At 44.9% G+C, this 13,272-nt stretch overlaps 1 protein-coding gene across 1 annotated transcript in view; it reads right to left on the reverse strand.

Annotated features, from left to right (window-relative positions):
* The window catches only part of LOC145351747 (vascular endothelial growth factor C-like), a 66,213-nt gene that overhangs the window by 25,064 nt on the left and 27,877 nt on the right, over positions 1-13,272 (reverse strand). The gene's annotated exons all lie outside the window — the stretch shown is intronic.

The raw sequence follows: 13,272 nt of genomic DNA on the forward strand, positions 1-13,272 counted from the left end.
TTTTAATCTCTCACTGATGATAAGTCAAGCAGGGTCATGACCCAAGGTACACAAGGAGCATTTAACATCGAGTAGAAAAATAAACAGGCCCATTACTGGGGGCATGATTTTTTAAAATTATTCATTCATGGGACGGGGTGTCGCTAGTTGGCCAGTATTCGTTGTCCATTCCTAGCTGCCTCAGGGCAGTTGAAAGTCAACCATATTGCTGTGGCTCTGGAGTCACATGTTGGCCAGACCAGGTAAGGATGGCAGGTTTCCTTCCCTCAAGAATATTAGTGAAACAGATGGGTTTTTTCTGACAATTGATAATGATTTCATGGTCATCAGTAGATTCTTAATTCCAAATATTTTTAATTGAATTCAAATTCCATCATGTGCCATGACGGGATTCGAACCGTGGTCCCCAGATCATTAGCTGAGTTTCTGGAATAATAGTCTGATAATAATACCACTAGGTAATATTAATATTATTATTATTGCTTCCCCAGATCGGAGTATGGACTCTTCTTCAAATATTACTGAGGAGCAGCATTTAAAAAGGAACAAAATACAGGGAAAAACGAAGGAGTTAAAAACAACCGCACTCAAAGGAATAGGATAAAATGGAAAATGATTAAGTGGAGTGTACAGAATGATTAAATTGGAGAAGGGCGTTAGCATGGAACAATAAGAGCCATGCAAAGAGAAATTTTAAAAAGTATAGTCATTGAATAGTTATCAGGAGGCAGTTCCTTGGTGGATAAGCTGGAAAAAGGGAAGCATAAAAAGCAAGAAGACTCCAGTGGTTTAGAATCTGTTAACACTGAGGGTGGCACTGTGGCATAGTGGTTAGCACTTCTGCCTCACAGCGCCAGGGACCTGGGATCAATTTTAGCCTTGGGTCACTGCCTGTGTGGAATGTGCACATTCTACCCACGTCTGCGTGGGTTTCCTCCACGTGCTCTGGTTTCCTCCAACAGTCCAAAGACGTGTGGATTAGGTTGATTGGCCATGCTGTATTGACCCTAGTGTCAGAGGATTAGCAGGGTAAATAAGTGGGGTTACAGGAATAGGGCCTGGGTGGGATTGTAGTCGGTGCAGATACGATGGGCTGTACGGTCCCCTTCTGCACTGTAGGGATTCTATGATTCTAAAAACGTGAAGGATGCGGATTGTCTGACCAGCAGGATGTTAGAACGGCAATGCATTCAGTCATGCCTGATTGAGTTCACTTAAGGTCAGTCAGCTGACCTTATCAGGGATAATAATATATACCATTCCAAATACCCAACATAATAAAGGCAAGGAGCCTTAGAGAGAGATCATCCTGCCAGACTATAGATAACAAATTACTTGATCATAGAATCTGTACAGTACAGAAAGAGTCAATTTGGCCCATCGACTCTACGCTGCCAACAATCCCACGCAGGCCCTATCCCCGGAACCCCACATATTTACCCCACTAATCTCTCTAACCTATGCATCTTGGGACACTATGAGACAATTTAGCATGACCAATGCACCTAACCGCACATCTTTGGACCATGAGAGGAAATTGGATCACCCGGAGGAAACCCACGCAGACAGTCACCCAAACTGGGAATGGAACTTGGGTTCCTGGTGCTGTGCCACCGTGCCATCCTACCTGTAATGAATGGACTGGGGAGGTAGTGGGGTGGGCTGAAGGGTCAGTGACAAGAGCAGGGAGTTCATAACAAAAAAAAATACACAATGTTGAGCTCATCCTGTTTCTGCGCAGTTTTTCCTGCCTCAAAAAGCTCGCCAATGACTAATCTCAAGTTGCTGATATATGAGGATCTTAGTAAAAGAGTAATGAAGTGGCACTGATGGGATAGCTCTACTGGAGACCTGGCACAGGAAGAAATGGCCTCCTTCTGCGCTGCCAGATTCCATGATTCTTTTGATTGCTCATCTGCAGAAACATTTTTAATGGTCATTTATTGTCCTGAGATCAGGGAGTGATTGGGAGGGTGGGTGGGTAGTATAGAATTCTTAGTATGAGGCCCTTCATTTTAGTTTTACTATAATAAGTAGACTAGGTTAAAGTAATTATAAAGTGTCTTACATATAGTGAGAATTCACAATGTGCCTGGAACAAAATATGCAAAGGTATTATAAACTGCAACCATATTATTAAACTGTATAAACACAAAATAACCAAGCATTATAAGCTTAAACTGTATTTTCAATACATAGGTATTGTGCACCTTGGCCAACTTCATGCTGAATGCAGCATGATGGGAAATACAATGGTCGGCAGACCAAATTATTTTAACACACTGGAGCATAGAAAGGCAGTTTCTCTTATCAGTTTTGGATACAAAATACAAGTTTAATCATGGGCTTGGAATCTATGGGAGTGAATTCATTCATGGGTAGCGAGGCGAGCGCATTCTCGCAAGGTGATAAGAAGAGGCCAGATTCAGCAGAGAATGATTCATTTTGCTAATTAAAATACACAGACGTTAGCTATGGCCTTGGGCACCGGATTGACTTGGGTTAGGTTTCCTGGATAATGGGATAGGAACCTTAGGTGCAATAAGCTAATGATCTCCTAATCCTGTTGACAGGTGGAATGTTATTGGCTAAGGTAATACCATGTAATATTGTAATTGGACCCTCCAGTCTGCGTGACAAGGCTGGGCGGGAGATTGAAATGTTCAGGACAATATATCAATTCTATATCTGTAATTTAAAATCAGAAAGCTTCCCGTGGCTGCTCTCCCTCCTGATGCATGAATTAGCAAATAAATCCCTATTCATTCTTAGACTACAAAGTCAGCATGTCGTTAATGTATTGACTGAGTGGGATCACTCAGTACAAGACATCCCAGCAGCATATCTCAGAAAATTTCCCTACAGGAAAAAATATTTCCCTTCAGGTTTTATAGTCCCTGTCAGCGGGTAGCCCTAATATAGTGACATCCACCATTCCCATGATGGTACAACGCTAGTGATTAACTGTCCCCATACTGGGGTATCTGTAAACCTATGTGACTGACGGACACCACAGCACACCTACTCTACGAGTGAAGGAGCAGAGAGAGAGCTAAGATTTTACCTGTTAAAAACCTGTTTAAAATAAGTTTAAAGCACTTTGTTCTTTGTAGAACTGTTTAAAGCATTTATTTATTGTATTTACTGCTTTAAGAATTCTGAGGGAGTGGTTAGCAGGCAGTTGTGGGCCATCAGCTTTAAATCAGCGCCAGGTTTAAAAGGAGGCCTGGTGTAGACAGCGGGCAGCGTCTGAGCGGGCAGCGGAGTGAGTGGGAAGCAGAGTGAGCTACTAAGGCTTAATATCAAAAAGGGCTGGAAGGAAAAAAGGCCAGGTGAGTTTGTTTGAAAAACAAAAAAAATTTTTTTCAAAACTACTACAGTGAATAATGGAGGGGCATGTGATGTGTGGTTTCTGTATGATGTGGGAACTGGTGGACCCCAGGGTTCATCCCAGTGACCATGTCTGCAGTAAGTGCAGGTTGCTGGAGGAGCTCCAGCTCAGGGTAAATGAGCTGGCCTCTGAGCTACAGACACTGAGGCTCATCAGGGGGAGAGAGGGTGCCATTGTCAATGGGGTGCAAGTGACATCCACCCCCCCTAGACTGGCTAACTCTAAGGGTCAGGGACAAGAGGGGGCTGCTGGGAGGAGGAAGGGGGGTGAGGAGCGGAGGCCTCAGCCTCTTAATCTGCATAACAGGTTTGAGGTTCTTGCTTCCAGGCTGGACGAGAACGAGACAGGTGAGGTTGGTGAGCAAACTGCACACGGTACAGTGCTGCAGCAGGACATAGACAAAGAGAAAGGGAAAAGGAACGTAGTAGTGATTGGGGATAGTGGGGTGAAGGGTATTGACACTGTCCTTTGTCACAATGACAAAGTGCACAGAAGGGTGTGTTGTCTGCCTGGAGCTCGGGTCCGGGATGTCGCAGCTGGGCTGCAGAGGAACCTGGAGTGGGAGGGTGAGAATCCGGTCGTTGTGGTTCATGTGGGTGCCGGCGACGTAAGCAAAATGCAGACTGAGGATCTGGGGAGGGAGTATGAAAAGCTGGGAATGGAATTAAAAAGTAGAACCGACAAGGTGGTTATCTCTGGGCTACTGCCTGAACTGAGTGCAGATGGGCGGAGGGTTTACAGGATTAAGGAAGTGAATGGGTGGCTCAGGGATTGGTGTGGGAGGAATGGGTTTGAATTTATGGGGCATTGGCACCAGTATTGGGGTAGGTGGGACCTGTTCGGGCGGGATGGGGTTGGTCTGAACCGTGCTGGGACCAGAGTGCTGGCGAATCGAGTAAAGAGGACTGTAGACAGGGCTTTAAACTAATTAGTGGGGGGGGAGGGTGCGAGGGTAGGTGACCTTACGAGGTCTAAAGTTAAGGAGAGTGTACATGTAAGGGAAGAGGCCGAGGATGTCCCAATAATAGAGGGAGTAGGGGGCGTGAGTATAGTTGGTGGCGTTGCGGCAAATAGGGTCCAGGTGAAGGCTGGGATGAAAGCACTTTATCTGAATGCACGAAGCATTCGGAATAAAGTGGATGAGCTGATGGCGCAGATCGACACAAATGGATACGATCTGGTGGCCATTACAGAGACGTGGCTGCAGGGTGACAGGGACTGGGAGCTGAATGTACAGGGCTATCAAGTGTTTAGGAAGGATAGGCAGGAGGGAAAAGGGGGGGGCGTAGCTCTGCTGATTAAGGATAGCATCACGGTGGTAGCAAGGGATGATATTGGAGCCAAGGAGCAGAGGGTGGAATCGTTGTGGGTGGAGATTAGGAACAGCAAAGGGAGGAAGACGCTGGTGGGTGTCGTCTATAGGCCCCCGAATAATGATCTGGAGATGGGGCGGGCTGTTAACGCGCAAATAAGTGCGGCGTGCAGGAATGGGACGGCCGTAGTTATGGGGGATTTCAATCTGCATATTGATTGGTCGACCCATGTTGGATGTGGGGGGCTCGAGGAAGAGTTCTTGGAATGCTGCCGGGATAGTTTCCTCGAACAGTGTGTGTTGGAGCCGACGAGGGAGCGAGCTATCTTGGATCTGGTGCTATGTAATGAAGTGGGTAGAATTAGGGACCTTGCGGTGAAGGATCCTCTTGGGGAGAGTGATCATTGTATGGTGGAGTTTCTGGTGCAGATGAGGGAGGAGAAAGTGGGTTCCCGGACACGCGTCCTTTGTTTGAATAGAGGGGAGTACAGTAGGATGAGAGAAGAATTGGCGAATGTGGACTGGGAGAGCGCGTTGGAGGGAGGGTCTGTTGAGGAGCAGTGGAGGATCTTTAAGGAGATCTTTCTTGGTGCTCAACGGAAATTTATTCCGATGGTCAAAAAGGATAGTAGGAGGCGAGGTAATAAGCCGTGGATAATGAAGGAGGTGAAGGAAAGTGTTAAACTAAAAGTGGAGGAATTTAGAGTAGCTAAGAGTAGTGGGCGAGAAGAGGATTGGGAGAGGTTTAAATGTCGACAAAGATTGACAAAGAAGTTGATAAGGAATGGTAGGAGAAACTATGAAGCTGGGCTAGCGCTTAATATAAAAAAGGATAGCAAGAGCTTTTATAAATATATAAAAAGGAAGAGGCTGGCTAGGGTGAATGTTGGTCCTTTAGAGGATGAGAAAGGGGACCTAGTGGTAGGGGATGGGGATATGGCTAAGGTATTGAATAACTTTTTTGTTTCTGTCTTCACGGAGGAGGACGTGAATAATTTGCCAGGTGTTAGCGATGGAAAGGTGGTAGGACTAGAGGGTCTTAATGACATTACTGTTACTAGAAAGGCGGTGCTCGACAGACTGGAGGGGCTGATTGTGGACAAGTCCCCAGGACCGGATGGAATGCATCCGAGGGTTCTGAAAGAAATGGCGGAGGTGATAGTGGATGCCTTGGTGGTTATTTTCCAAATGTCGCTGGATTCCGGGGAAGTGCCGGATGATTGGGAAACGGCTAATGTTACGCCGTTGTTTAAGAAGGGTGCCAGGCAAAAGGCGGGGAATTATAGGCCGGTTAGTTTAACGTCTGTGGTAGGTAAAATGTTAGAATCTGTCATTAAGGAGGAAATTGCGAGGCATCTTGAAGGGAATTGCTTGATAGAGCAGACGCAGCACGGTTTCATTAAAGGGAAGTCGTGTCTGACAAATTTACTGGAGTTCTATGACGATGTGTCTAGGGCGGTGGATCGAGGAGAGCCGGTGGATGTGGTCTTTCTAGATTTTCAGAAGGCGTTTGACAAAGTGCCTCACAAGAGGTTATTGCAGAAGGTCGAGGGACATGGAGTTGGGGGTAGGGTGTTAGCGTGGATAGAGGATTGGTTGTCAAATAGGAGGCAGAGAGTGGGGGTCAACGGGTGCTATTCGGATTGGCGGATGGTGACTAGTGGAGTGCCCCAGGGGTCGGTGCTGGGGCCTCAGCTTTTTACCATTTATATAGATGATCTGGAGGAGGGAACCGAGCGTAGAGTGTCAAAATTTGCTGATGACGCCAAGATTGGGGGAACGGCAAATTGTGCGGAGGGTGTGGAGAGTCTGCAGAAGGATCTGGATAGGCTGGGTGAATGGGCCAGGAAATGGCAAATGAAATTTAATGTTGGCAAGTGTGAGGTGGTCCACTTTGGTAGGAAGAATGGTAGGAAGGACTATTACTTACGGGGCGAAAAACTGCAGCAGGCGACGGTGCAGAGGGACCTCGGGGTCCTTGTGCATGAGTCGCAAAAACCCAGCTTGCAGGTGCAACAGGTGGTCAGGAAGGCGAATGGGATGCTGGCCTTCATAGCGAGGGGGATTGAATATAAAAGTAGGGAGGTCTTGCTGCAGCTGTATAGGGCATTGGTGAGGCTGCAACTGGAGTACTGTGTGCATTTTTGGGCGCCGCACCTACGCAAAGATATTTTGGCCTTGGAGGGAGTGCAGAGGAGGTTTACTAGGCTGATACCGGAGTTGAGGGGGTTGAGCTGTGAGGAGAGGCTGAATAAACTGGGCTTGTACTCGTTAGAGTTTAGAAGAATGAGGGGAGATCTCATTGAGACGTATAAGATGATGAATGGGATGGATAGGATAGAGGTGGAAAGACTCTTCCCGCTCAAAAAAGACAGTAGGACTAGGGGGCACAGCCTCAAGATAAAAGGGGGGCGGTTAACGGAGTTAAGGAGGAACTTCTTCACTCAAAGGGTGGTGAATCTCTGGAATTCTCTGCCCGTTGAAGTGGTGGAGGCTGCCTCGCTAAATATTTTTAAGACGCGGGTTGATGGGTTTTTGATAGGAGAGGGGATTAAGGGTTATGGGGAGAGGGCGGGAAAGTGGAACTGAGCAGCGACAGATCAGCCATGATCTTATTGAATGGCAGGGCAGGCTCGAAGGGCTGGATGGCCTACTCCTGCTCCTATTTCTTATGTTCTTATGTTCTTATGTTCTTACTGTTGTCTAAATGGCAGTTCGATGACAATGTAACTCTTTCATTATGATTGACTGTCCCTATGATAATGGTACTACCTGGTTGATTGTCCAATTGTGTGAGGATATCTTCTCATTGTGTGTCTGATTCTCTCAACACGGTCCAATATCCGTGAGACTGATGGATCATATGATGGCGCAATCCTATAATGCATGTCTGACTGATAGCAGAATGTGCAGCTATATTACCCTGTGACTGATTAATACCATATTGATAACACTTCTACTCCTATTGGACTAACTGACATCAGGATGTTCATAGAATACTACAGAGCAGTAGAGGCCCTTCAGCCCATTGAGTCTGCACCGATGCATGAAAGGCCCTGGCCTGCCCACCTAATCCCACTTGTCAGCACTTGGCCCATACCCTATGATGTGCCAATTACTCATCCTGGTACTTTTTAAATGATGTGAAGCATCCCGCCTCCACCACCCTCCCAGGCAGTGCATTCCAGGCCATCACCACCCTCTGGGTAAAAAGGTTTTTCCTCAGATCCCCACTAAAGCTCCCAGCCCTCACTTTTAACTCGTAACTGACTCTTCAACTAAGGGGAACAGTTGCTCCCCATCCACCCTGTCCATGCCCCTCATAACTTTGAACACCTCAATCAGGTTGCGCCTCAGTCTTCTCTGTTGTGACTAATTGTTTCTCGGGTGTTTCAGTCCCAATAGATTACAGTTGGTGCAGACCCTATTGGCCAAATGGGTTCTTTCTGCACTGTAAGGATTCTATGATTTTATGATTATTTGGCTAACCAACTCCATGACAGTTTTATATAATTTATGGTGCTTTTAGCAATTGTAGCAGAAAGAGAAAGTGGTACTGTCAATAAAGACTTACACTGTCACAGATTATGGATCAGTTTGACTTAGTCAAGCACTCTCAGTTCTGAAACAGCAGCTAATGGGTACAAACTCACTCCAGAAACTCAAGCACAATAACTAAGTTTCAGTGGCAACAGAGTGCTGCATTATCAGATGTGCTGTCTCAAGAGTAAGCCAACCTAAAATATCAACTAATATCATTTAAAAAAGGCATTTATTACAATCCTTGCTACATGCAAACTGGCTGCAGAGCCCTCTAACACTTTGAATGTGCTTCACTGGATGTGAAACACTTTCAGATGTCCTTGGAATGGTGCAAAATGAATGCAAGTTCTTCCTTCCTTTCTCTGTTAAGCCCAAATTTGCTGCTGAAGTAAATCCAACCTTGTTAAGATGGTGAGGCAATCTTGGCTTCAACTAAGAAGTTCAGTTGGCTGCAGATGAAATGCTGGACTAACCTTGTCAACATGATCACCAGATCTCATTTTTCTGAGTTTAATATTAGTGTGCCGGCTGGTTGCCATGACTCATTTCCTTTTTAACTGACTGTGCCTCAAACACAGACAGGGAGCAGAGTGACCAAACAACGGGAATGACAAATAGTTTACAGCGGCAAGATCAGCAACAGCTCCTGGGGCTCTCAGCAGGAGATGTGCCATGGCTGAGGAGAGAGGGGGTGCACAGTACCATCAATTAAATTGCATAACATGCATCTCGAAAAAATTAATAAAAAAGATAGACTCACATTCATACAGTTCACAACCTCAATGTCCCAAAGCACTTTACAATCAATGAGGTACTTGTGAAGTGTAGTCACTGCTGTAATGTAGGAAGCACTGCTAACAAATACATTAAGTAATGGCTCCTTCATCAAATTTGAATGTTCAAATTTTTAGATATACCCTCTCTTTTTTTTTGTTGTTAAGTTTGTGTTGCTTTCTCTTGCTATGAATAGACCACGCCATGGGTTAAAACTCAGCCATGCTCCTCCCAATGTCTGTTCACCACATGCCACCTTCATCTGCAGTTTCTATTTTAAATCTCCATGAATTGTTGTGGACAAGAAGACACCATTGTAGAGCTTTCCAGAATGCGGTTTCCCTCCTGGTCTGCAACCTCTCCAGAACCCCCCTTCCCTCCCCACCTCACCCCATTACCCCCACCTCAACTCAGCACCTCCAAACCCTTCCCCACCCTATCTCACCTCATCCCATTCAATCACTTCCCACCCACCCCACCACACACCTCTCCTTTCCAAATCCTGTCTAGTGTAATGAGTTTTAAGTTTATTTATTAGTGTCACAAGTAAGCTTACATTAACACTGCAATGAAGTTAGTGTGAAAATCTCCTAGTCGCCACACTCCAGCACCTGTTTGGGTACACTGAGGGAGAATTTAGCATGGCCAATGTGTCTAGCCAGCATATCTTTCAGACTGTGGGAGGAAACTGTAGCATTCAGAGGAGACCCGCACAGACACGGGAATAACGTGCAGACTCCGCACAGTCAGTGGCCCAAGCCGTGAATCGAACCTGGGTCCCTGGCGCTGAGAGTGCTAACCACTGTGGAACCATGCTGTCCCTAGAATGGGTGGCAGGGCTGATCAACTGGGCTTTTGACAAAGCTGTTTCACTCACCTCTCAACAGAGAGGCAAAACATCCCAGGCAGCCTTGCCTGAGGATATCCTCAGCCCTAATTCTGTGCAGAAAGCAAATCTTTGGCATAGAGTCCATTTCAATAGCTCAGCATGTGACAATATCATGTGCGTGGTGTGTGTAGCTTACCATTCAATGGCACAGTGCATCAGACTGTGCTAATCTCCACTGATTCCCAATAGTCACAGCCATAGCCAAGTAAAATGCATTTCACAATTTATTTTACTGATTACAAGTGGACTTTTGATTACTATGAAAGTAGGTTATCTTTCAGTAAAAATGACCTCTGGAAAAATATCACAGTGGCTAACATCTGGTCTCTTTTTATACAGGAGTCTTACAAAGAATGCAAGAGAATGAGCACATGCCACTAAGTCCTCAGTTTAATTTAAAACAGGAGGTCTGTCTGTGTCATTATTGGAACAAATCACTGCTGAACAGCCTCACTTCCAGTTCTAATTGCCAACAGATCCTGTAACACTAACCAAATGCAGACTTTTGATTCATCGCGTGGCTTGTTTTGTTAAGAATACAAGAACAAAAATCTCGTGCACACGGATGGCCAACGCGGGTGACAGAAATATCTGAGATTCAACGTGAATTGCTCTTCTGAGGCTGAAATGGAAACACTTCCATGGTCGGACCTCAGGGAGCTGTACTCTGGATTCAACCCATGGCTGAGCTGAGAGAGTGTTTGAACCAAAAGGAACGAAGGAAAAAAAAACATTTCCAGCATCAATACACTTAGACTTGGGGAAGCGATGGCCTAGTGGAATTATCGCTAGATATTAATCCAGGAACTCAGCTAATGTTCTGGGGACTTGGGTTTGTATGCCACCACAACAGATGGTAGAATTTGATTTCAAAAAGAAAAATCTGGAATTAAGAATCTACTGATGACCATGAAACTGATTGTCAGAAAAACCCATCTGTTTCACTAATGTCCTTTAGGGAAGGAAATCTGACATCCTCACCTGGTCTGGCCTACATATGACTCCAGACCCACAGCAATATGGTTGACTCTCAACTGCCCTCCAAGGGCAACTAGAGATGGACAATAAATGCTGGCCGTCCAGGAATGTTGGTGTCCCACGAATGACTGAAAAAAACTTTTAGGCTTGCAGAAAATGCAAAGGAAGTGACTTTAGATATCATCCCGAGTCTCACAATGGCAAATTAGGTACCTCTTGGCAGTGCTACAGAATAACTAACTCGACCCTCAACAGCTCCAGAACTGCCAACAGCAGTTCCAAAGGTCTGAGCCCATTGTCTCCCAGCAGCTCCAGAGAGATGTAGGGCATCCTGGAGGGTTACTGGTTTTTGATGTTGCCTGCTGATTTCTGAATCAACTCAAATGGACCAGAGTCTGAATTTTGCATGTTAAAGGTACGGTATTGTATCACACTGAGTGCTCTCCAGGTGACTCTCTGTATTTTAGGCCTGATGAAAGCAGCCTCAAGCGTTCACCCTGGAGTATTTAACTAGATTTATAGCACAGGAAATACTTCCAGCCTAAATCAAATAGCTGTAACTGACCCAAAACATGGGATATAAAATATATGGTTAATTGATGACAAAGAGAAGAACACTTCTCTGTAAAATGCAGGACAGACAATCTGATAGTCCCAGTGGGCTCAATAATACAGTCAATGAAAACACTACATGCATCATCTGGTGAGGGAAAGCTCTGAATCATCCCTTAGATTGTATATATTGAAATGATTGCTCTTTTACAACAGCATGAAGAATCAGGCTCACCCAGGTGGCTAAAGGACAATTGTAAATGCTACATCAGGTTTGCCAAAGAAAACTAATTCAGAACCAATGTGGCGTGCACACTATTTGGCATAGAATGGGGATGAGCATGTGCTACCCATCACATTGGACCCATGGGTGTCCATTGTACATCTGTAGAACCAGTAGAGCCTACGCAAATCTTTAAGCCAGACAATTGAATTGTATCTCTTCAGTCAGCCAGCAACTCGATCCAAAAGGAAAATACAGACTTTATGATAAGGAATCATATGTGCAGTTGCCCCCTCGGTGGAAAAAGCAGCACTACACTAATCATACTCAGCAAAAAAACTGAAAGCAAAAATTGCTGGGTAGTGTTTCAAAAATAAATCCGAACATCACATAAAAGTTTAATTCTTGGCTAGGCTTTCCACGGAGTCAGACATATTAAGGTATCGTCTTTCCAAACTCTGTACCATGCAAGTGAATGAGAAATGATTGATCAGTTAGAATCCATCGATCAGCATTCTGTTTAGGGTGAGCTTACATTTGATCTTTTGAATGTAAGATAATCTTTCCTTTGATTCTTACATTGGCTCGTGTCCCATTAGGGAAGATCTTCCAATCAGCAAACATTTATCCTGTCATTACTTATCCATATAGAGTTAATGCACTCATTTACACAGAAGCACGGCATAAGTCTCAGGCATTTGCACATCAACTTTTCTTTATTCATTTATGGGATGTGGGAAATGCTGGCTGGCCAGCATTTATTGCCCATCCCTAATTGCCCTTGAACTGAGTGCCTTGCTCAGCCATTTCAGGGGCATTTAGGATCCCATGGGGTGGGTCACATATCTTTTTCCCCAAAAGGGACATTAGGGACGGGTTTTTTATGACAATCGACCATGGACAATTGACAATGGTTTCATGGTCATGATACTCACTGTCCAGGTTTTTAAATCAGATTTCATCATTTGCCATGCTGGGATTTGAAACTGGGTGCCCAGTATATTACCCTGGGTCTCTAGATTGTTAGCCCAGCGACAATACCACTACGTCACCACAGGCCCTTGGTCAGAAGAACATGCAAGTTAGCTGCTTCCTGGCCTTGGCTGCCTTGACAGCACAGGAACAGTGTGTCATTTTGCTCTGCTTCCAGGAGATGAAGTTCTCCCTTTGTCTCTCCCACACTTTGGAGATGTGTTTAATCTTTGCCTAGCATCCAGTCTCTCTGACAACGTGGCCAAAACTAGGAATTTCTGGCAATGGGAATGATTTGCAGTGTGATTAAGTGGATAGATCTTTTAAAGAGCTAGCACGGAAATAATGGACTGGAATGCTTGGTTTGTGCTGTATGTTGCAACCTTCTGTAAGCTGCTCTCTTCTTTGCAATAGGTTTTCATACATTTTACAATTTGTGAGACTATATAATGTGTCCCCTTCCCTGTATTTCAAACAGCAATGGACACAATATAACAATTTTTAAAATACATTCTGATATATGTATATGTATGTTGTAACATGCCAATTGCTGCTGTATGTCATTCGTTTCATTTCTATTTTGCGTTCTATGCGGTTTTGTTTTAATGGTTTATTCATCGTGTAAGCTGCTTATGATT

Source organism: Carcharhinus amblyrhynchos, chromosome 13, assembly GCF_965287045.1.
Source record: "Carcharhinus amblyrhynchos chromosome 13, sCarAmb.v2.hapA, whole genome shotgun sequence".
Taxonomy (NCBI): Eukaryota; Metazoa; Chordata; class Chondrichthyes; order Carcharhiniformes; family Carcharhinidae; genus Carcharhinus; species Carcharhinus amblyrhynchos.